At 37.9% G+C, this 24,789-nt stretch overlaps 1 protein-coding gene and 1 pseudogene across 2 annotated transcripts in view; one reads left to right on the top strand and one right to left on the bottom strand.

Annotated features, from left to right (window-relative positions):
• Positions 1-24,789, top strand: part of Lama2 (laminin subunit alpha 2) — a 640,019-nt gene that overhangs the window by 108,423 nt on the left and 506,807 nt on the right. The gene's annotated exons all lie outside the window — the stretch shown is intronic.
• LOC101611531 lies at positions 7,332-12,324 on the bottom strand (annotated as a pseudogene).

The raw sequence follows: 24,789 nt of genomic DNA, 5'->3' as shown, positions 1-24,789 counted from the left end.
TCAGTACTGCAACCTGTAGTAGACCAGGTACTAAGTTCCAACTTGATAGCTGAACTTAGTTTTCTCTTCCTCTCACAAAGGACATCTATTTTCTCCATGATGCCTTGCTTGGAGTTGGGAGATGAATAACAAGAGGGCCTTTTTCCTTCTGTGCTGTCTTGACTTGTTCTGCAAGAGTGATGTCTTGAGCAGATGTGGTGGCACACACCTTTAATCCCAGCACTCAGGAGGCAGAGGTGGGAGGATCGCTGTGAGTTTGAGGCCACTCTGAGATTACATAGTGAATTCCAGGTCAGCCTGTGCAGAGTGAGACTCTACCTCGAAAAATGAAAAAAAAAAAAAAAAAAAAAAAAAGAGTGATGTCTTGGAATCTCTCACCTGATTTCTTTAGTTTTTGTGAAGTTAGCTTCACACATGATCAGCTGTTCAAATTGATGTTTCTATGGTGAAAGTAACATGATCTAACTCCTTCACCATCTTGCTCCACCTTTAAAGAAAAGTAAGTTCCTCAATTAATTTTATATCTAGAAAACAAGAGGACTGAACCTCTGTGATCACAAAGTGCACATTTACCTCACTATTAGTTTACTGTAAATATTCATTCACTATTTAAGAAATCTATAATTGGATAAAGATATTAGCAAATTTCAGTTACTCTATAAGAAACAACTTGGTAAGTTTCCTACATGTGAGCATCTAATATCAGGAGTGGCTAACATTCTAGGTAATGTCTATTACCAGTTTTACAAGAAACAATATTGCTCTCCCCACCATAAGTCTTTAATATTTTAATGTGAACTTTTAAAGTGCTCAGTGAAAGAGTTTAATATCGTTTAACTTTTGTTAAAATGGGTATTTTAGTAAGAAATGGTATTCTTAACCTTACCTTAGCTACTTAAACACATTTGCTTCAATCTTAGCAACTGAGGAATAAGCAGATGATTTGAGTAACTTCTGCTTTCACTGGTTTTGCTGGATGGTGCATAATTTGCTCATCTATCTGCACCACAAACCACAATGGTGCCTTATTTTCCATTCACTGTCCTATTGATACCGCCTCTTATATCTTTCTACGATTCCACCTGCTTTTTCTCTGACAGCCATGGCTTCCATTCAGAATCCTCTTTCCTCCATTTCTGAACTGTTTCTTGTCAGTCCTTAGCAGCTTCCTCATGTCGTCCCTGCTTAAACTTCTGCTAGGGAACCCCATGGTCTTTATCATAAAAGGCCATTACAGCTTAAAATAAAGAATATCTCCTTGATAAAATCCAGCCCCTGCTCATCAGTCTAATCTAACATTTGCCACCTTCTCACTGACACACTATTCCTGACAGGCTGCATGACCCCACTCCCCAGGCTTGTCCTTCTGTTACCCCCTTGTGCTACACATCTCAGTTGCAAAGGTGACTCAGCGCCATGTAAAAGAGCATCCTGACATCTCTGACATTCTGTTTCTGAACAGAAATTCCTTGCATCCTCAAAGGTCTTTTATGTACATACATACATACATACACACACACACACACACACACACACACACACACACACACACACACACATATATATGAATATAATTTATCACACAGAAGTACTATGAACTGTTTAAATGTCCGCCTCTATCAGACTCCTGAGCAGCTATGCAGAGGGGATTCATGGAAGCAATATGGCGGAAAGAGGCCAAGGAAACTTGGTTTTCTGCTACATTGGCAGGACAATGTTTTCCTGAGATTATTCTAAATTGAGATGGATTTAAGAAGGGTTAGAGAGATTACTGAGGAAAGGGGAAATTTGAGACACCCTAAGCATCTTTTAGCACCTCTGATGGCTCCCAGAAAACAGGAGTATGTCTGTCATCTATCTCTGTGTCCCCTGTGTACTGAGTACCATATAATATTTGATAAAAAGATTATATGCCTACCACATAGTAGGCATAAATATTGAGTAAATCAAAGATGCTTGATGCTATTTATGCACTCATTCTGAATTGCTTTCAAAAACTAAATCTTCGGTAACATTGAAATGCATTTAAAATACATTATTTTCCACATGAAATGTCTGGTTAGTGTGGTTTGGTGAAGATGTGTGGGAGCCAGTGATATTAAACCAAAGCCAATGCCACTTGGATGTAAATATTGCATGATTAACTATTCTAACTTTCCCTTCACTAATGGAGACATACATTTCTCAATCAGCCATTATTTTCTGATGGGGGAATAAGTCAGAAATATCAAATGCCTACTTGCTCCATTAAAGGTTGCCATTTTTCCCCCTATGAGCCATTAGGCAGAAGCATACGTAAATTGCTTCTTGGAAGCACAAAAATGCATATTGTCAGTAAAATGGTCCGTGTTGATCAGTTTGTCTTTGGGGTACAGTTGATTCATCAGGCAATTGCTCCTCCTGTGCTCGTGTTCCTCAGGATGGTGTGTGGACTTGATTAGTTTCCCAGAAGTGACATATTCATAGATTGTCAGATTTTATGAGTGGTTTTAAACCTGATGAAATCTATCCTTGAGATACTTCTTTCACTGCTTTTGTGGCTGTGCAATTTGAAAGCAAAGAGTCAATGTGCACACACAGGCAAGTGCAGGGGGGAATCATGGAAGACAGTGACAACATGCTTATTTTGCTCTTACGCATGTTGTCATTAACTGCACTATGGGATACTGATGCTGCCTCTGAGGCTGGTATTAATCTTTGTGCCAAAGCTTGCAGAAACCGTGGGTGCATTCACTGACGTAAGTGTTGCTGTCCATCTTTTTGATCTTAAAATTACTCCTTTGGGGAAGAAGGTAATATAAGGTTGTTGAGCTTTAAAAAAACCCTCAAAGTTAGTGAAGGTAAGAAATGTTCATTTTCTTTCAGCACTTTAAAGTGAGTACAAAGCCATATCATATCACACAAAAGAATGCATTCTTACCACTCTGAGGGTAATTTCCATGTTTTATGTGATTTAGTCACAATCTTGGAAATTATTAATATTTCGATTTTACCAGTGAGAAATTAAGTGGCTTGCTGGCATTTGGTCCCAGGTTTTATGAATTCAAATGGATATCCTCAACTAGAATGCTCTTGAGCCTTCTAGCAAAGTAGTGATTGCTAAAAGTTTGCCCTTCATTAAACCTAGATACAAAATAACGACATTTCCACAAGCAAGGGAATGCTGGCAGAAAGTTACGTTCAATAACATCTAATCTTTTCATGTTTCCCTACCTTCTAAAACCTTTCTGAGCTGATGATAGAGCCAGAATCTTTATACTGTGAGGATCTTTGGCAAGAGGGGAGATTACTGTGTGGATGGAATCATTTGCAGGACTTTTTCCAGTGATTCATACAGAGTCCACTTAATCTTTTGGGAAACATTTTAGGGACTTGAAACACACATTGCACCTGGGATACAGGGTGCGTACTACAGTGTGGTCCATGACTTTTCTTTTTCGTTGTACAAGCCAAAGGTTTAATAGGAAGGACTGTTTTTTAGCCCTTCTAGCTATGCCACAAACTTTCCTACAGGCAAATTTCTTCATTCATGACCATACCAGTCATTCCATAGTATATTTGAGAAAGTTTCCAGTGGGGTATCCTATCCGATCCGATCCGATCCGATCCGATCCTATCCTATCCTATCCTATCCTATCCTATCCTATCCTGGTTAACTAACATGGAAAAATAACATGTTATTGAGCTAAATTAGGACTAATTTAGAATAGAAAGAGTATATAAAGTATTTGAGTCTTATTAGATAATTCATTTAAAAAAGTCACAACATCTGAATCTAAAAGTATGGGCTGAAAAACAGACATGAGAATGGAGTCATAAGAAAAGTGATGAAATTCTCTTAAGAAGTTTGGAGCCATTAATTAAACATCTGACCTTTTGTGGCTTTTTATGTCCATTTTCAAAAAGGGAGAAGTCATTAGAAGGAAAGATTATGAAAGTAAGTCAGAGCCAGAGGACTAAAACAGTTAAAATTGCCATGATATAGATCTAGAGATTACAAATGAACACATTCTAAAGTTTAAACCCTCGACTCTGAGCTCTCAGGCACAGAGTGAGATCTTCATATGTATATAAAATGTAATTCTTACTGCCTACCAGCTGTGTTCCAATTTCATAAGATGACCTTCTCCATAAGTTTTACATCTAAGTCATAAAATGAGTGGCTCAGGAGAATGGTTATCGTGACAGGATTGTACTTTCTTGATGAGAAGGTGGGGTCCAACTCCCACCTCTGTTTTGGAAGGATATTAGGGGTAAGATTAAACATGCTCCATTTATCCTGCTTGTCCGATGGTAACAGCAAATTGATTCTAGCTTCCTGCCCAGTGTTTCCCTGTCACTCTACAGCAACTGCTGCCTACAGCTGGCAGGATTATTGTAGGTCTCTTCCTCAGGTGTTATGTGGCAACACCAATAGTTCAGACTTGAACTGAATGCTGAAGGGGTTTGTTTAGAATATTTCAGAGTCTCTCTCTCTCTCTCTTTTGGTTTTTTGAGGTAGGGGTTTCATTCTAGCTCAGGCTGATCTGGAATTCACTATGTAGTCTCAAAATCTCAGGCTGACCTCAAACTCATGGCAATCCTCCTACCTCTGCTACCCAAGTGCTGGGATTAAAGGTGTGCACCACTACACCTGACTTTCAGAGTCTCTTTGTAGACAAAGATGTTAATTCGAGGTAGCAAACTGGAATGAGGCTTAGGACTGGCACGTTCTGTCTGCCTGGGTAATAATTGTCATGCACTGAAGCCAGGAGGGTCTGTCTTCCCCCAGGAGTAGCCTCTATCAAAAGATTTTCTAACAACCATGCAAGGAAAGAAAAGAGCAAAGGTACAATGTTTCCCTTTTGGTTTTTAGTTTTTCCCTTTTGGTTCAGGTGAGTAGAGGGTTCAGCTCTGATAATTAGAATTTCATATGGCAGATGCTCACATGCATAGTGGATTTGAGGAAATCAATTTCATTAATCTAGAAAATTCTCTCCTCAAGAGAAAGGGATTAAAACCCTTTTATGATGTATTTAAATTCAACACACGTCTTTCTCCTATTTTGAATAGAGAGAAATCACTCTGAGGTCAGAATGTGAAACTGACTTTTCTTTCCTAGTATTTGTTATTTCACATTGAGTCAAATTATGGAAAACTTTCATTGGAGAATGGGGAAGAAAGAAATGTAGTTAGTTACTTTTTTGTGTCACAGCAATAATTCCTTAGCCAATCCTTCCATATTGGTTGCCTTAATATTTGTTTTCCATGAGGCTAAACTCTCAAAAATGCCAGATAATTTCAGGGGGTTCTGTGGGAGCATAAATAGTCTAGAACTAAAACAAATGACATGTGACTTATACATCTGTTTCCCATATCTGTGTATTTAATCATGCATACCTTTGCATTCATATCTCCAGATGTGTTTAGGGGTCTGTTTGTCATATTCAAATGTTTATCAGAAGATCGGATTTATCTTAATCTCATCTATATGTGTGGAGAATAGGTCACCTTGTTCCTTTTACCTTGCAGACTCACTCTTTCTCTTAGAACCACTCCCACTGTTTCATTTTATCCAGGCGCTAATAAATCCTTTTCTTTCCTGAGCCTTCAGCTGCAAAGGTGCACAGGACTACTTTCTGAAGAGTGACTGAAATTAACCACATCTATCCTTTGGGTGGCAAACCTCATAGCCACCAGTCATTAACAGCACCCAGGCCAAGCTCTTCAGATAACACTGGGTAAGAAACACTGCAAAAGCTCTTGTGTGGAGCTGATTGTTCTATTTGGAAACCATGTGCCCACACCCATCCCCTTTGTACATTTATAAAATGACTGTGATTTTCCCTTTATGTTCTTTCAAGCATTCATGAAATTAGGTTAGGCTGTAGTTAATGGAAGGGAATTACTCTTATTCTGGGCACAGGTGGTTTGGTCCATCACATCTTTTCAAGCTTCAATGGAAGTAGTAGTGTGCTTCACCATCAAGGCTAAGCAAAGAAAAGAACTTCCAAGAGATTACTCTTAAAATCTCCCATTCTGAGAGCACCTGTTCCTTCCAGTGCTATTTATTTCAGGTCTTTAAGGGCCAGTAGGAAAGCTTTTCAACAAATTTGGTTTCTCTTAAAAAATATTTTAGGTAGTTTTCTTATAGTGTGCCTGGTAGTCATTTTAAGTGGTTAAGAGATGGAGATAAATGATAGGAATCTAAATTTCATCAGATTTCTTTATGACTATTATAACACAGAAAAATTGCAAAACTAAGAATAGTTTTAACGTAGAATATAGAACATTTATTAAAAGTGGACAAAGAGGCCTTGGGCTTTCTTTCTATTTCTTGCTTTGTGTTTCTCATCCTGTAGCTCCCTACTACTCTGGACTGAATTGAAAGTATTCAGGATTATTTATTTCTTGTCATTTCACACAATTCCATACTGTACCTTGTCTTTCTGCAAAGCAAAGATAATGTTGTAATTCAAAACTCAGTCAGTCACAAACCACAGGAAATATATTTTGGTTATTTATTTATTTTTTACAAAAAAAACATTTAAAATTTCTTTAGCTAGGTTTTGCACTTATCTGCATTATTAAAAATGGAATCTAGGTAATAAATTTACCTATTTTTATGACTTGGTAATCATCGCTATATAGTTCTGGTTTGAATAGAGTCATGAATACTATGTTATACTTCTATTATGAACAACTCCAAACTCCTATGCTGTTCTTACCCTTGGTTTGTTTCTTCAAAACTGGTATGACTTAGAGTCAGAATTACTAAATTACTTATAATTATTCAGGAAATAGAATTCTCCTATTGGGCAATATCTTAGTCAGTACAGTGCTTGCTTTTTGCAAGTATGAGGACCTGAGATTGATCCCCAGTACTTTTGAAAAGTGCTAGACCTGGTGGTGTGTATCTTTAACTCCAGCACTGAGGAGGAAACAAAATAAAACAAAACAAACAAAATAGGCAGATCCCTGGGCCTCGCTAGTCAGCTACTCTAGCCTAATTGGTGAGCTCCAGGCCCATAAGAGATCTTGTCTCAAAGGGGGGGGGGGGGTAGATAGCATTCCTGAAGCCAACACCCAAGGTTGTCCTCGGGCCTTCATGTGTACATGCAATACAGGCACCCGTGCGCACACATACACACAAAATGCACAAGCATAGAAAGGAGCCTCTTATTAATAAAGTGTACCTTTCTTTCTTTCTGTTTTTTTTTCTTTTCCAAGTTTATTTAGAAAATCAAATCCAGGCCCCAGTGCCCCCCAACATGCTCCCCCAGCCCAGCCATAATTTAAATAACTTAGAGACAGACTGAGAGAAGGAAAGGAAAGGAGGGAGGAAGAAGCGCTCACTCCAGCCGCCTCAGAGCCCTCTTATCCTTTTTCTTGGCCGCCAGCTTCTTACCACGTTCATCTGCATGCTTCTTGGCGATGGGACCCTCAGCTCCTGCAAGGCCTCCAGGGGCCGTGGAGTCAGTGGAGGAGGAGGCTGCTGCGCCACTGGACCGTGCCCGGCCAGCCTCAGCTCTCCCGCTACTGGGGCCCTCACCTCCATGGATCTCTGTGAGCAAACAGGCCCGGGAAACATATTCCTCGTCATAGTTCTCTAAGAGCCTCTGGGTTAGGGCGGATCAGCAGGCACTGGATAGTCAGCAGCTCATGTCGGATGCCCAGCTCAGCTGTCCAGTCCCTCTTAAGAACATGGACACAGCTCTCACCATTGGCTCCCGCATGTGGGTGGAAGATCTTAGTAAGGAAGTAGCCTTTGGGTGGTGAGGCAGGGCAGTCCTTGTGCAATACAAGTGTCAGGCAGAATAAACCTGCAGCAGACTGCATCCCTTCGGGGCCCTCGATGGAGATTTGCAAGTCGGTGAGGTTCTCCTCGTTGGGAAGACCTCATGCGGTCGGGTGGGTCGGTGGTGAGCGTGGACCCCTCCTCGTACAGCAGGCGGATGATGTGCGGCCCAGCTGTGCTCCACGACCTCCCGCGACGCAGCACCACAAACCGCTCCTCCCGCTGCGCCTACCCAGCCCGCACTGAAGTGTACCTTTCTTTAGTGTACTTAAAAGACTTTCTGTATAGTTTTGGCACACTTCCTTTACTGCCTGAAGCAAAGAGTAATAATTTTTACATAAATCTTTCAAGTTATTGCAGTCTCATTAGAGATATTTTAAATTAGTTGGGTTTTTTTTTTTTTTGTCCTAAAGGAGTGATGCTATGCAAATTATGTTTGCTCACTGAAAGCTAAGAATATACTCAACTGTGCGCTTGTGTTGGTTTATCAAGATGAGGGCTGGTACAGAGTAAATTAGCTTTCCTCTGACAGTGTTAGCCATGAATTGTAGTTTGTTGAACAAAAAATGGAAAATGAAGAAAAATCTTGACTTGTCTTTCATATGGGATGGAGATTTAGTGGCTTTGTTTAGTCTCAATGAGGCATAAACTGTTTTCATACAATAAAATAGAGATTGTTTACCTCAAATACACAAAGCTGTATTGTCCCTTTCCCCACTTCAGCAAAATCTTATTGCCTGCATCCTTTAAAGAGCGGCTTGATTCCTAGGTCATCTTGATGTATTATGTCTGGCTATGAGGCTATGGAATGAAACCCACGTTTAGAGATGAAGCAAATACAGCCGAATGTCACCAATTATTGAATCTGGGTGGTGAATATACAGGTGTTATTTGAACTAGTATATCAACAGTTCTGAATGATTGACATTTTTATTAAAAACTTTTGAGTAAATAAAATAATGTGCTAGAGAATGACCAGGCAACTATTAAGGTGGTCAAGGAAAACCTAAAAAGAGAAACCAATACAGCATGTCCTTATAAATAAAAGAGTGATGAGGTGACTGAAGCAGAGATGTGTGAGAGAAACAATTCTTTAAAGAAATGCTGGAGAGCTGGCCAGACACCAGAATAGGTAGAGCTTTGTAACAGGGAGGTTGTTTTGACTTTTTTCTAAGTAGATTTTTTAGAATCCACCCTTAAGGAGACAGATTTTTAAAAAAAATGTTTATGTGTTTATGAGAGGGGGAGAGGAAGGAGAGAATATATGAGAGTGCCAGGGGCTCCAGCCATTTCAAACAAACTCCAGAAATGTATGCCACCTTGTGCATCTGGCTTACATGGGGACTAGGGAATTGAACCTGAGTTTTAGGCATCACAGACAAGTTCCATAACTGCTAAGCCATCTTTTCAGCAGCCCCTACATAGATATGTCTGTTTTTGTTTTTTTTTTGAGGTAGGGTCTCACTGTAGCCTAGGCTGACCTGGAATTCACTATGTAGTGGCAGGGTGGCCTTGAACTCACAGCAATCCTCCTACATCTGCCTCCCGAGTGCTGGGATTAAAGGCATGCACCACCACACCTGGCTCCCTACATAGATTTTAACCAGAGATGTTAATAACTTATATATTGGAAAAAGTGGTTGGATACCACAAATATAATTTATTGTTGATGTTTGGAGGTAACTTAGAAGGCTCTAGGAACTCAGGTGAAATACTGGCTTGGAACATGTCGGTTTCAAGGAAACTAGAAAAAAAAGCAGACATGTATGGGACATATTTTGACAGATGGATTCAGTTGTATTTGTTGAGGGATTAGAGAACAGCAGTAAAAAGGAGGGAAGACTTCAGGTAGGGTAATTAGGGAAGGCTACTGGAGGATTCTGAGTTTGGTAGTGAGCAGCTACACAGATGCTGATGGACTGACTGTGTGGGACAGATTAGGAAGGGAGAAATGTCATTCAGGAAGGGAAGGTCAGCAGATAAAGCATTCTGCTTCAGCCACATCAAATTTAAGACCTATTTGATCCATCTTTGAGCTGATACTTGAATAAGTGTGGTTCCTAGGAGGAGAATTATCCAGTGAAGCAGGACTTGGGATTTCTTGGCCTAAATTGTATTTAAAACCATAGGACTGGTGATGGAAGTGAGAACAGATGGAGGGGAGGAGGGCTGCTCTTTCTAAGCTTTGGGACACTTTTATATTTGGTCTCTAGCAGAAGAGCAGGAAGCAGTAAGATGATGGAGGTACAGCCTATAGTTCAAGAAAGTCAAGAAAAAGGACTGTATAGGGAGATGGTTAATGTCATCAGATGTTACAGAAGGTTCCCACTAACCAGGAATTATGAAATGGCTATTGCATTTGGGAAAATAGAGGTCATTCGTGCCAGGAAAGAATATTTTTGGTGAGATTGAGTGTTCTCGATAAAATTAAGAGAGGGGTGGGAGAGGAGATCCATAGACAACTTCTTCAATAAAGTTTTCTCTGATAGATAAAGAAAAAATAGGGCAGGAAGAAGGGAAAAGAGGAATTTTTTCATGTGTTTGTTTTTATGTTTACTGTTGTGTTGTGCAAAATGGCTTGAGTATTCAGAGAATAATCATTCACAACAGAAAGGAAACTAATAGAAGGATCAATGAACAATGTTCTGAAGACCTGGAAATAGTTTCAGGGTGGCTTCAGGTTCATGGCGATCCTCCTACCTCTGCCTCCCAAGTACTGTGATTAAAGACATGCACTACCATGCCTGGAGGAACAAAGTTCTTGAGCAGGTGGACAGATTTTAACAAAGACTTGCTAGGCCACATGAGAAGAGTTTGGTCTTTGATGAGAAGAGGCTCATTTTATCCAGAAGGACATGAGGAAAGACAGAGAACTGGACAGTATATGTTAGTCTGGCATATTGGTGCTGTTAACTTGAGGGCTTCAGTCTTACTGCTTCTGGAAGCTCAGCGAGGTTTAAGGGAGGCCAGCAATGGAAGTGAGGCTGGGCAAAAGGGAGCTTGACATATTTGAAGAGTAAGAAGCAGGTTTGTGTATTTCATCCATATGTTGCTGGCCTTTCTGGTTATTTTACTTTTGTTCTCAAATTTCAGCTCTCCCATTAGCTAGATGTTTTGCTATGCCAAAATTATTTAAAAACCTGTGATCTTTAAGACAAGTATTTGAAACTCTTACAGTGTTGGTAAAATAACTATAACAAAGAAAGGACATAGAGACTTGAAATATTAATAGTTCAATATTAGTAGTACTATCTAATGAAGCCTGAATATGCCAGGTATTATATTTTGGCAGGGAGAATTAACATCTGTAGTGGTTTAACATTTTTGAATTTCTAAATGACAATTTTATTACAATTTTTAATCATTGTTCTTTTTAGACTAAAATCGTACCTTTAATTCTGCTGTATTTTGATGTATTAGCCTCTTTTATTTTACTTTTTTTATTTAGCATTCAGAGATTTAGGTATCATTCATTCTGAAATTTTCAAATACAATTTGTTCTTATTTATTCTCATCAACCTCTTGTCCCCAATCGCTCTTTTCACCTTATCCACCTTCGTCCAGTGTCTTTCTCTTTCTGTTTATATGTGACCTACATCCTTTTGCTTGTCCCTCACCCCTCTTCCTTTGAATTCAGAAATCTATTCAAATAAGAAATTAAATACAAGCAAACAACACCATAAAACATTAAATACAATTTACTCCAAAGTATCCAATTATTGTTTTTCCATGTTAATTGAGAATGTTTGAAATTGAAATTAATATAGATCATTCATAACAAAAATTAAGTATATTAATTAGAGGGCAGAAAGAGTTTTAGAAATGAAGTAAATCTATGTAGAGGTATAAATTGAGAGTATATGTGTTAAGAAGGAATCAAAATCAATCATATCTAAATTCCAGGGTTTCACACACCCACCCCAACCTGTTTATTTTAATTTTTTTGCATGTAAATGTTTAGTATGTGTGTGGTATGCTGACATATATATATGTATATACATATATATGTATACATATATATGCATATATATAGATATATATGTGTGTATATATAGATAGATAGGTATAGATATAGATATGTGTATGTGTATAGTATGTGTGGTGTTGTATGTTTGTAGTGTGTGTATGCATACACCCTATTGCCTGTACAGAGGTCAGAGGACAACGTCAGGTGTCTGCCTCTATTTACCTCTCCATGCCTGTGTAGAGGTCAAAGGAGAGCTTCAGGTGTTGACTTTAATCCACATGCATTCACACAAAGGTTTTCACTTGTATCTCAGCTGTCACTTTTACAAACCCCAGCAATTTCCTGGGCTTTGCTTTGCACAGCACTGGTTTATAGGCATACACAGTCACATTCAGCTGTTTACATTATTACATAATAATATATTTTAATGATATAATAATAAATTGAGACTATTTAATCATATTGTCCTGAGATTACATCTATACTAGGGAATCAAACGCAGGGCAAATCAGGCCCTCCTAGGTGCTCATGCTTGGGTGGTGAGCACTCTTACCCGCTGAACCACTTCCCTTGCCCCCATGCGATATATGTTCAAGCATATCAAGTGCTTTGGTGTTTTTGATCTGAGAAGATCAAAGTTATAAGTTAAATATAATAAAAATAAGAAAATGAGGGGGCAGGAGAGATGGCTTAGCGGTTAAGGTGCTTGCCTACAAAGCTAAAGGACCTTGTTTTGATTCCCCAGTAGCCATGTAAGCCAGATGCACAAGGAGGTGCATGCATCTGGAGTTCGTTTGCAGTAGCTGGAAGCCCTGGTGTGCCTATTCTCTCTCTTTCTCTCTCTCTTTATGTCTCACTCTGCCTCTTTACCTCTCTCGAATAAATAAATAAAAATAAGAAAATAAGAAAATGATTAGAGGGCCAGAAAAGACGACCATATTTAGGAACTCAAAGCATACAGCATTCCAGCCAGCCTTTGCAGTTTCCTAGAGTTTACTGTATATGGATTACAGGGATGTTTAAAATACAAACAAAATAACAATCAGATGTATTTCATCAATAAGGACACTAAACATTTTAAACATGCAATTTGAAACATAATACTTATTTTTATTTGCTATTTCTATGTCAATTCTAATTTTTGCAGGATATTTAATACTCAGACATTTTAGAGTTTTAAAGTTGCTCTGCTTTGTTTGGGAGAGTAGATATTTAAAGGAAGGCATAACTTTATGAATTAGGGCATTCATCATTGCTTCTAATCAAAGATGTTCTTTTCATGTAGTAAACAGTAAGAATTGGGACTAGGGCACATGAAATGCAGTTTGCAAGCTTGTTTATGCATCTCAGGTTTTCTTCTGTTTGTAACTGAGTGCATTGAAAATTGCCATTTGGAGCTCTCTGGCCTTTGACTGTAGTGGAAATTTTAGTTGAAGACAATGGCAACTGTGATGTACAATATATAAACTCGTATCCAACTGAGCAAAACCACCGCTCTTGTTGGCACTTCAGTCAGCAGGAGGTTCTCTTTTCATTTGTTTAGAAGAACGAGGGCCTGTCATCTGCATGGCATGTCATATTTGACCGAGAAGTTCTCCTTTCCCATTTATGTCTTAAATATTGCATGCCACAAGAATGGCCTAGCTGAATAACGGCTTGAGGTACCATGTACTACAATGATAAAAATAAAACTGAATAACACTTTATTTTATTATGTGTAATAGGCCATGGCATATTATCTGAGTTCCAAACAGAAACAAATAATTCTCTGTGTTTCAGATTATACATAAAAACATTTTAAATGCAAGGATGTGGCATAAATCACTTTGAGAAGCCACTTGACATTATCTACTCTATTCCATATATCCATAATCCATGAGCATAGACCCATGGGAATGCATACACTGGCACATCAGGACATATACCCAAATGTGGGTAGCAGCACTATTATTCAAACCTAACACTGGACACAACAGCATTACTATTAGCATGGATAAATGTTCTTATACTGCTTTGAGATAAAGAATACTGCAATACAGAAAAATTGTACAAAAATTGTCATACCCAACAGCATGGGTCAACCATGAAATATATTTAGAGACTAGGAAATATATTTAGGAATATGTTTAGAACTAGGTCTGGGGAGATGGCTAAGTTGGTGAAAGTAGGACCCAAGTTTGATTAGCACCACTTTCTAAACAGCAGGTGCAGCTGCACATGCCTAAAACTCCAGGGCTGAAGGAAGCTTCCTGGTCAGCCATTCTAATTGAAAAATGGGGCTAGAGCAATGACTTAGTGGTTAAGGCACACTTAAGGATGCCTGCAAAGGCTATTGACCCTAGTTTGATTCCCCAGTACCCATATAAAGACGGATGCACAAGGAACATGCATTGTGGAGTTTGTTTGCAGTAGCTAGAAGCCTTGGCATACACATTCTCTCTGTCACTCGTCTCTCTATCTCTATGCTTGGAAATAAATAAATAAAATATTTAAAGAAAAAGAAAAATAGTGAGTAACAGGTTCATTAATAGACTGTGTTTCACTGAAATAAAGTAGAAAAATTATAGAGATGAAAACCTGACACACATCTGCATACATCTCTCTTTCTAATCCCATCCATTACACACACACCCACAAATACGTACATGTAAGAAAAGAAAGTGGAAGTAAATAGGAAAAGTAGATCCAACTTACTCCATTTATATAACATTCAAATGCAGTCACAACTGAGCTTTCATGTTAGACAGGAGATGCTGTTTATAATGGAGAATGTGGAACTAAACACAAGAGGGAGGATTCTTGGTGTGGGTAGTAATCTCTCCTTACTTGAATAATGGCTTTGTAGTCATTAATTCATGATGCTGATTAATATCATAATAAATTAATAATATCTAATCATAATATGAGGAGACAATATAAGACAATGCACTTTTTATGTTTTCTGTATGTATATTAATTATATATGGAGTATATATTGGTATTCTTTTATTTTGAGATAGGAAGAGAGAGGGAGGCTGAGAGAGAGAGAGAGAGAGAGAGAGAGAGAGAGAGAGAGAGAGAGAGAATGGGCATATCAAGGCCTTCAGACACTGCAAACAAACTCAATACTCATGCACCTCCTTGTGCGACATTGCACACTTGTGTCACTGTGCATCTGGCTTACATGGGACCTGGAGATTCTAACATGAATTCTTAGGCTTTGCAGACATGTGTCTTAACTGCAAAGCTATCTCTTCAGCCCTAAATGGGTATTTCTATACATTGGTTTTCAAAATATTTTAAGAGGAGAAAGAATAGAATGAGGCACACATGAAATACCCTTTTACTCTTTATTAGAGATGAATAATTCAGTGACATACATGTCATGAATGTGACATGTCCACGTTAGAATCTGTGGAATAAGCAATTCTGTAGTTCCATCTAGATTTTCCATGGACCACAGGGCCGAGTATGTCTAACTTCATTTATAGCACTTAAAGAATTAAAATTTTTTTTCAATAATCTTCAAGCATATAAATCATAAGTTAGTAAATTTGAGTACAACCCTTCCTTCCTTCCCTCCTTTCTTCCTTTTTCAACTTTACTTTCTTTGTTGTGATTCTGGGGATTGAACCCAGGCCCTCATGCATGCTAGGAAAGTACTCCATCATTGAGCTACATTCTAGCAAAGAGTTAATTAATTTAAAGTGTGTTTGTGTGTGTGTGTGTGTGTGTGTGTGTGTGTGTGTGTGTGTGTGTAGTTGTATGAAAGACAGAGGTCACTGTTGGGTCTCTTTCTCAATTGATCTCAATCTTATTTATTGATAAAGTAAATTTTCTTGAACCTAGAACTCACCAATGTGACCTATCTTGTTATATATCTTTCCCTGGGGTTCCTCTTATCACCTTCTCCCAAACATTGGCATCTGTCTCTGTGATCAGCTTTCATGTGTATGCTAGGGATCCACACTGAGCTACTCACACTTGTGCAGCAAGCACTTTACTCTATGAGCCATGGTCTAGAGCCCATGTTCAGGGATTTTAAGTTCAATCTGTTGGCTGTATCTTCGTTTGTATTAAGTACAATAAATCACTTCAATTTTAAGCTTAGAAGTTTTATTTTACTTCTATTCTTTGTGAGATATTATCATTTTCATATAAGTATTACACATATAGATTTCCAGGTATAAAATATTTTTGATCAGAATACTATTGATTTCAACAGTGAGTACACATATACATATATTGATTGATAATCTACTTCCAAAAATTATACCAAGATAAAATATAGGAGCATTTTGCACATACCTAGCATTTGGTAACTGAACATAAAGTCTAGAAAAGTTTACTGAAGTGTATAGTGCTTCTGAAATGCTTTACTTCATAAGCTGTTGGGATATATGATTCAAAAGCACAATGAAGGTGACATCAACAGCTCTTGTTTTCCAGACATAGGCCCAACACAGTGCCACAGCTGATGACACTTTGGTATGAATGTTTCTGAAGAGTGCTCATGTGTTTTTTTGTCCTTTAAAATCAATAGGGTGTTTTTCTTGAAGCCATTCTTCATTTATCATTTGTGGAGAAAATTGGACATTTTAAAAGAACTGCGTCTTTTATCAGAAGATAAAGTGATTTTTAAGATGTTTAATATCAAAGTGGAATATAAGTAAATACAGTTGTTTCCGTTGAGATCTGCATGACTACACATATTCTGGGGAGACAAAAGGGGGACTAGAAGATTGCTTAGTCATATGTAGTCCTGCTAACATAACAAAGACAGCAGTGTGTTGGACAATATAAAATGTTTTGTTGGGGTTTGGGAAATGGCTCAGAAGTTAAAAGCACTTGCTGTCAGAGTTTGCCAGTCTGTTTTCAATTCCCCATGTGCCCACATAAAGTTGGATAGGCATTCATTTGCAGAAGGAACAGACCCTTGGCAACTTCTCACTCTCCTATACAAATTTTAAAAATGAATAAATATATATAACATAATTTTTTATTTTTTGTTACAATTTTTTGCAAAATAGTAATTCACAGTGAATATAAGATATTATTTTAGGAAACAAAAGTGAAGAGCTTTAGGAAATTTTCTTATTAAAATAAAGGGAGGGCTGGGAAATGGCTTAGCAGTTAAGGCATTTGCCTGCGAAGCTTAAGGACCCGGGTTTGATTTCCCAAGGCCCATGTAAGGCAGTTGTACAAGATGGCACATACATCTGGAGTTCGTTTGCAGTGGCCAAAGGCCCTGGTGTGCCCATTCTCTCTTTCTCTCTGTCTGCCTCTACTTCTTTCTCTCTCAAATAAATAAATAAATATATTAAAAACATTAAAATAAAGAGCATAATGACCTGATAGGCTGCTTTAAGAAGCGTATACAGTACTGGAGAGATGGCTTAGCAGTTAAGGAGTTTGCTTGCAAAGCCAAAGGATCCTGGTTTGACTCTTGAGGACCCTCATAAGCCAGATGCACAAGGGGGCACAGCATGTGAAGTTTGTTTGCAGTGGCTGGAGGCCCTGGCATGCCCATTCTCTCTCTTTCTCTCTCTGCCTCTTTGTCTCTCTCAAACAAACAAATAAATAAAATACATATTAAAAAAGAAGGATAGCCAGACGTGGTGGTGCACATCTTTAATCCTAGCACTTGGAAGGCAGAGGTAGGAGGGTTGCCATGAGTTCAAGGCCACCCTGAGACTCCATAGTGAATTCCAGGTCAGCCTGGGCTACAGTGAGACCCTGTCTCATAAAACAAAACAAAACAAAAAAGAAGCATATAAAATAACTTAAGTGGGGCTGAAATATCCCCAAATATATCTAAAGATGGCTCTGTGAATGAAAAAACTGAAACATATTAATGACTACTTCTTTTTTCTTCTTCTTTTTCTTTCTTTTTTTTTTGTTTGGTTTTTCAAGATAGGGTTTTGCTCTAGCCCTGGGTGACCTGGAATTCACTATGTAAAATGGCTATAGTTTTAATGAAAAAACAATTATTGCCACATAATAAAAGTGACATAAAAGCCATAAGAGTTTGGTGAGTCATGAAATTTTCCGCCATTTTACTCACAAAGTATTAAATAGTGTGAAGAAGCTTGAGATTAAAACTCACACTTATTCCATCCTTTCTCAACTTCCAAGACATGTTCTTCTTAGTTCTAGAATATTACAACTTCTTGACTACTTTTTTTTTTTTTTTTTTTCGAGGTAGGGTCTCACTCTAGCCCAGGGTGACCTGGAATTCCCTATGGAGTCTCAGGGTGGCCTCAAACTCACGGCAATCCTCCTACCTCTGCCTCCCAAGTTCTGGGATTAAAGGCATGCGCCACCATGCCCGGCTTGACTACTTTTTGATACAAATAAATAGTAGGCCCTTATTCATATTTTAGATTCTTGATTTCAAATATCAATAAATATTTTCTACCAAATTCAAGGTCTTCTTTGTTAATCCCTTTAATATAATTGTTTTAACTTTCATGTAGGTATTGTATATCTCCTGTGATACAAATACTGTTTTTTTTTGCTGAAAGTATTCCATGCATACATGTCTCAAATTTCTATTTATTTGTTTTACTGAGTTAATAGTCCCCCTTGTTCTATCTTCTTATAGTAAGGTTTGGGAGTGACTAAAACCATAAAAACCACTCTGAGGCAAAGATGAAAGCTTCTACTCAGGAAAGCACAAGCTTACAGCGCTGGCTCACAAGAGTGGAGCACAGCCAACCTAAGTTTTGAGGTAGTGGGCTTTGTAGGGCTTTTTCAGTTGGGGGAAGGTGGGGAAGGGAAAAGAACTTGTTTGTTAAGTTGAATAGAAAAATTCCTTTAGGGGAGATCATTACATTCATCATTTAAAATAGCTATGGTGTGACACCAGAACAGTGACCAGGTGACTTACAAGATAAGGGGCCAAGAAACCATGAGTTGGAGCATCGTTAGGCAAGAAAGGGATGATGACCAGGTGGTTTCTTGAGGAATGTGGATAATGCGCTTCCCATGCTTTTGTCACCATTCTTCTGTCCTTGGTGACTCCATCTTGGGAGCACATCCTGACCTAATACTTAGAGTATTTTACATGAGCATAGCCCACCCCATCACAAATACTTATTGCTCATTTTAAGTAGCTCCACTCATGCCGTTTGTATCTACAAACATTTCTCCAGACATGGATTCTTGTTACCTTTAAATATAAATTCTTTCTATCAAGTGTTTCTGTGCTTCCTTCTTAAAATTCCTACTAGTCGAATCTGGTCTCTTTGTATTGATGATCAATATTGCCTTTTCCTTATAGTTTTTTAAATCTTTTTTTTTTTCTTGTTTCTCTTTCTTAGGCAAAATTTTCAGTTTCTTTTTTCTAAAAAACTTGGTTGAAGCTTTATTTAAACACAATGTGTCATTTTTGTTTCATATTACTCTATTCTTTTTCTTGTCTTAAATGTCATGAAACTAGAAGTTTCTTCATATTTTAAAGATGCTATTGACCTCCTCCCAATTTATATTGATTGCTCTTTTCCATGAGAGACTATTTACTCAAAACTCAACATGCTCTTCTTTCTTGTTACAGTTAGTTGTGAGATCCTTCATGTGACCCAATTGCTGAATGAGATCATTGCCAGCACTTTATAATAGGCCAGAGCAAGAAGCAGTTAGATAAAGAGCTAGCTATTTGCTGGGGCAACATCAAAGGCAGTAGTTCCTCCCCCACAATGTGTTATTTATCCACACTTACTACTAGAGTGTGGGTACTTTTAAGTGCTCTAAGACCATAGCCATTATTGGGCACAAGTAGAAAAGGCCTTCCCTTTTACAGATAAGTTTTCCTTCTGTGTATAAGACAGCTTCAGGTTCATTGAAATGAACTTCCAAAACAGGCACAGTTATGGAGGAAGGGATATTTATTGAAGCTTACAGATCCAGGGGAAGTTCCATAATGGCAGAAGCTGGCTCCCTCTTAAAGGGCCAAGGAGAGATAGAGAGAGAGAGAAAGAGAAAGCCACACCACACAGTCCACTTCAGGAGCTTCAGCTAGGCACACTGTGCAAATCTTTAGAGTGGAATTTCAAACCCAAAACCACACCCTTAAGATCCTCTCAGTGACATCTCCTCCAGCCAGGAGGCTGCAGTTCCAAACTACAAACTAATAAACACTGCATATATTGGGGGTCATCTATTCAAGCTACCACGTTCTGTATATTCAGTGTACATGGTACTGTGTTACATTTCGTATTATGTGTTGAGCATACTCTTTCTCATACCTTCTATTCTCCCTTTTCTCATCTTTTCCATTCCCATAATTTTCTTTCATTCCCACCGTTTTGCTTCTACTTTCATGTCAAGTGTAAATATGTGTATTTTACACATATATGTAAAATCTCTGAGCCACAAATGAGACAAAACATAGTATTTGACTTTCTAAGACTGGTTAAGTAAAGTATGTCTCAGTATAATCAGATCTTAGTTTATTTCTCATAGTTGATTAAACAAAAATAAATCAATACAATTTTCACAGTTGAATTCCCCAGTAAATCTTATAAGAAGTTTTTCCTCTTTGGAGTTTCTTTGCAGTGCAGATTAGGCTTAAATCTCAGTGTCTGAGAAAGACCCGTTTGGAATCACTTTTACCTTGATTATGGCAAAGAGTCCTCAAAGCTCAATTGCAACATAAGTGCAACAGCCAACAAGAACTTGCTGAGCACATGATGTCATGTATTCCTTCTAGGCTGTTTCATCTCTAACCTACTAACCTTCCATGTAGACTTTTATTTCTCTACAAGTTAAGGTAATTTTGAAACAGCAAGTAATTCTGAAGCTAAAGTTAGACTTTCATTGATTTTTAAGTTGATCACAGGTGGAATTAAATCCATGTTGTATATTATACAGTGCATGCTTTAAATTATACAGATACTGTACATTATTCTCAAAATACCAATGTTAGGTGCTAAGCAGCTTTCTCCTGTTATTGCTATGAGCATAATACAGTGTTGTTCCTTTTCTAGCTGCAAAAATTAGTAGCAGCTTTGGGTAGGAGAAAGAATGCCAAAGCATCCCTTTGAACAGCACAGACAGAACAGGTGTTATTATCCCAGGAGGAAACTGTAAGTGACTTCTGTGTAATGGGAAGTGTGTCCTACTCTGATAAGAACTCATGGAGAGGGAAAGAAGAGACTGACTAGTAAATAGCCAATGGGATAAAAGCCAGAGAAGCATGCTGTGTCCCTCTGTTTAAGTGGAAGTTGTTCCTTCAGGGTCTGCAGGTTTCACAAAAGATGAGCAGTAGTTTGGAATGCACCTTACCTCTGCTTCCCAAAGAAAAACTTCTCCACAATGTGGCTTTAAGTAGGCCATGGACCAAAAATAGGCCATAACACATGCCAGGGAGTTTATGAACTGGGTCTTAGGAAATTTCATCCATTTGAGAGCTCCCCAGTGCTTTGAACAGTATTGGAAAGAAACAGCAGTAGTAAAAAAAAAAAAAAAAAAAAAAAAAAATCAGCCATGCTAGAAAAACTTTCTCCTGAAAGAAATGAAAAGAAATGATTGGGTGTAAATCCAAAACAGCTTTGTCATTCTTGTTTTTCTTGATTTGATTGGTTGGCTCTAGAATTTCTTTGCTTCTTTTTGTTGAGTGTTAGCATATAAATAAAGTTCCCAAAGTCAACAAGATAATGTAATCTTTCAGTTGACTTTGAGATCGCATCATGCATTTTTGAGGTTTTTAAGCTTGAGATTCCATTTTGTTTTACTAAAAGGAATGTTACAGTGCTGCACAGTTTTGCTTATTCTACACTTTTGCTTATTCATGAAACTCAGAAGAAATTCTGTCCATCGACAAGTCCTCATTGTGTATTCATCACAACCCCGAACCCTCATTTACTCTAAAATTAAGCTCTCAGTGATATGCATGTTATAAATTCCTTCTCAGTTGCACGATTTTCTTGGTGCTTAAGAAATTGTACTTTAATCACAGCCAAAAAGTTCAGCAAAAATAGTACTTTGACATGCAATGTCAGCTTTTTCCTAGGTTTTCATAAATGTGGACAAGATCAATAGATGAATGAGAAGTACCCAAATAAAATCAACATACTTCAAAAAAGTGTTACTGAACATAACTCACAGCTGTAGATCTTTCCTTCCAATAATAAAACCATCTTTTACAATGAGAAACTATTCTCAACTTTCTATTCAAAGCAGAGAGCTCTTTGTAGAAGCAGAAAAATACTCAACAAAATAAACAAAATGTCTAACTTCAGTGTGGTAGATACATGCCAGTATAGATAGGTTTGGATTTCTCTCTGTCTATCTACTATCAAGGTATTACTATACCATGGTTTATTTATTTTTCTCTTAGTTAGTATTTTATGTCACCCTGTAACCGTAGGTGCATATGAGGGTAGGCAGAGAGATAGAGAGGGAGAGAGAAGGGAGGGAGGAAAGGGGAGAGGAAGAAGGAGGGGAAGGAATAGAAAAGAGAAAAAAAGAGAGGAGAGCCAAAATAGGGAAGACAGCGATAGCTATGAGTCATTAGAGGCAGTTTATGTACTTCTACCTTCTAGGAATTTCACTAGCTTAATTCTTTTACAGTTTTATTCACTTTGTTGGTTTTTTTTTTTTTTTTTTGGTCCTTTTAAAAGAGAAGACAAACAAGAATATATGTGCCACCCATCTTCATCCTGGTTGTCTCATATCCATTGATTCTGGTAGCTATCTATGATTCTTTCTATCCACATTAAATTTCTCTGCTTTATTCTTGCAAATCAGTGTTCTGCATTCCATTCTACTTCTCTTTTTCTGTTTCATGCAGTCCGTGTATCTGCAAACAGTTCCAAGGTTTCTATTTCAAGTGTTCATTTGAGACTCTCAGATTGACCCAACTTTGTCTATGCTTGTTCTCTGTCCCAGACCTTAGTTCAGTATGGGGATCTTGTCTTTCAATGAATTACCAGGCTCATTTATATTATTCTTTTTTTTTTTTTCCTGAGGTGGCATTTTGCTCTAGTTCTATCTCAAGCTGACCTGGAATTCATTATGTAGTCTCATGCTAGCCTTGAACTCACAGTGATCCTCTTATTTCTGCCTGGTCTTATTCTTTTTATTAATTTTTTAAAATTATTAGATATGAACATATTTTCTACATAAACCTCACATGTTGGTACCATCCTTTTCCTCATCCTCGCCTCTTTTCTGAAGAGGCCTTCTTCATTGGGGCTGCAGATCAACCATGCTTATTCTTAAAGACTCTTGAATTGGTCTTTCCTTCTGGATACTTAATCTCTTCAGCCACAATTATATTTTGCATAAGATGATACCACATCATTTGATCTCTTGTCTTTAGTGTGACCAGCCTTATTTAGTACATTCTTCTGATCTCTCCTATCTCTTGATTTATCTATCATACTGCATATCATGCTTGATTTTGCTTATATGTCAAACTCTTTGTTAGCTTATTGATATTAACATTTTTGCCTTTGTGATTCATTTCATATCACATGTGACAGAAAATGAACCTAGAAAGCACATAGCTGAAAAAGACACATTGACTGCTCCTAGACTAAATTCTAATGACCAAATGAGTGTCAGAGTGCCCTGGCCAGCGGGGAGTCGAACAAGGAAACGAGGGGAAAATTAACCTGAATGAAAAAAGGCAAACAGACACAAGAAGGAGACCATGCTAGATGTTTTTCATGGCCTCAAGAGTTTATTCTTACATGTAGGTTTATATAGGGTTGTAGGGGGAAGGGGACGTGGTCAGGGCAAGGAGTTGTAGGCAGAAGGGGACATGGCCAGGGCAAGGAGTTGTCAGGAAACCTAGAGGGGATGTAATTAGGTGTTCATCTAATCTTGCCTCACGGGCTTAACATCATGACTGCACCAGGCTTCACATCCTGACCATAAACTGGCCTTTTGCAAAAGATAAGATTCTGTAAGCAGTCTGCTGACCGGTTCCAGAAGTACCTAATAGAAAGCTGGATGTACCAGCTTTCTGAGTAATGAGTCAGTTTATGAGCAGGCCCAGGCAAAATGGAGAGGCTTTTGCTCTATGGGTCCTGACATATCCTCCCTTCTCTTATACAAAAGAGGGGGAGGCCCGCTATTCAGAGGTGGTCTGCAATGCCTTTGTTTCTTCATCAGCTACCAGCAGGATGGGGGAGTGTTTAGCCAGGTGTATGATCCCATTGATTCTGGTAGTTGAATATTACGTGAGGAAGTAGAAACTTAACTTGCTATATGGCGGTTTCTGTTAACATGGCCAAGGTTTGATTCATAGCTCCCAACATCAGAGTGAGGACAGAGGGAGGGTTAGAGAAACTGAGAAGGCATTCACCAGGCCACGTCAACACCAGCATGGACAAAGCTCTCTATCTCTTTCTGGAATTTGTTATAGTTGAGTTTTATTAAAATAAAGATATTTCAAACACTTGAAATTTCTAAAAACAACTTTTCTACAAAGTCCAAGTTGGAGCTACTGTGTACTTTGTTATAAATTTATAAGAAAACTATATGAAATCACATGGGAAAATATAGAGTATAATGAAATGATTTCCTGATTTCTATAAAAGAATCATATATCCTAGCAACAAATTGAGCCCATTTAGCATACAGCAGTAGACCAGTCTAGATGAATTCATATCATATTATAGTATATCCAAATATATTTCTATTGTCTCTAATTAAATAAGTGTGGTAAGATCAAAGTAAAGAGTCAAAGGCCCTAGGAAATCCTTTCTTTTCTTTTTACAACACTGCAAAGTCAATTAAGAACTAAATATGTTTTATACTCATAATATATAAAAATGAAATTAAAATAGAAAAAATTCTTATTAAACATAGTAAGGTCCACATCTGAATGAATTTGTAGAGCTTTCTAATTTACTTTCAATCATTGAGAAAAGCAACAACTGAAATATGGAAAATTACATGAAATTTGTACCTCTGCTATTATAAAATAGAAAATTTAAATCAAGTTATAAAACATAAACTACAAAATTTAAAATAGAAAGTCCCCCCACATGTTCCTTGGTGGTTTTCTGTAATTACTAAATTTCTGATGAAATGTTATCACTCATGCTTAGGGTTT

This window comes from Jaculus jaculus, chromosome 9 (assembly GCF_020740685.1).
Source record: "Jaculus jaculus isolate mJacJac1 chromosome 9, mJacJac1.mat.Y.cur, whole genome shotgun sequence".
In the NCBI taxonomy this organism is placed as follows: domain Eukaryota; kingdom Metazoa; phylum Chordata; class Mammalia; order Rodentia; family Dipodidae; genus Jaculus; species Jaculus jaculus.
The sequence above is the reverse complement of the archived record's forward strand: the minus strand, read 5'-3'. Positions and strand labels throughout refer to the sequence as shown.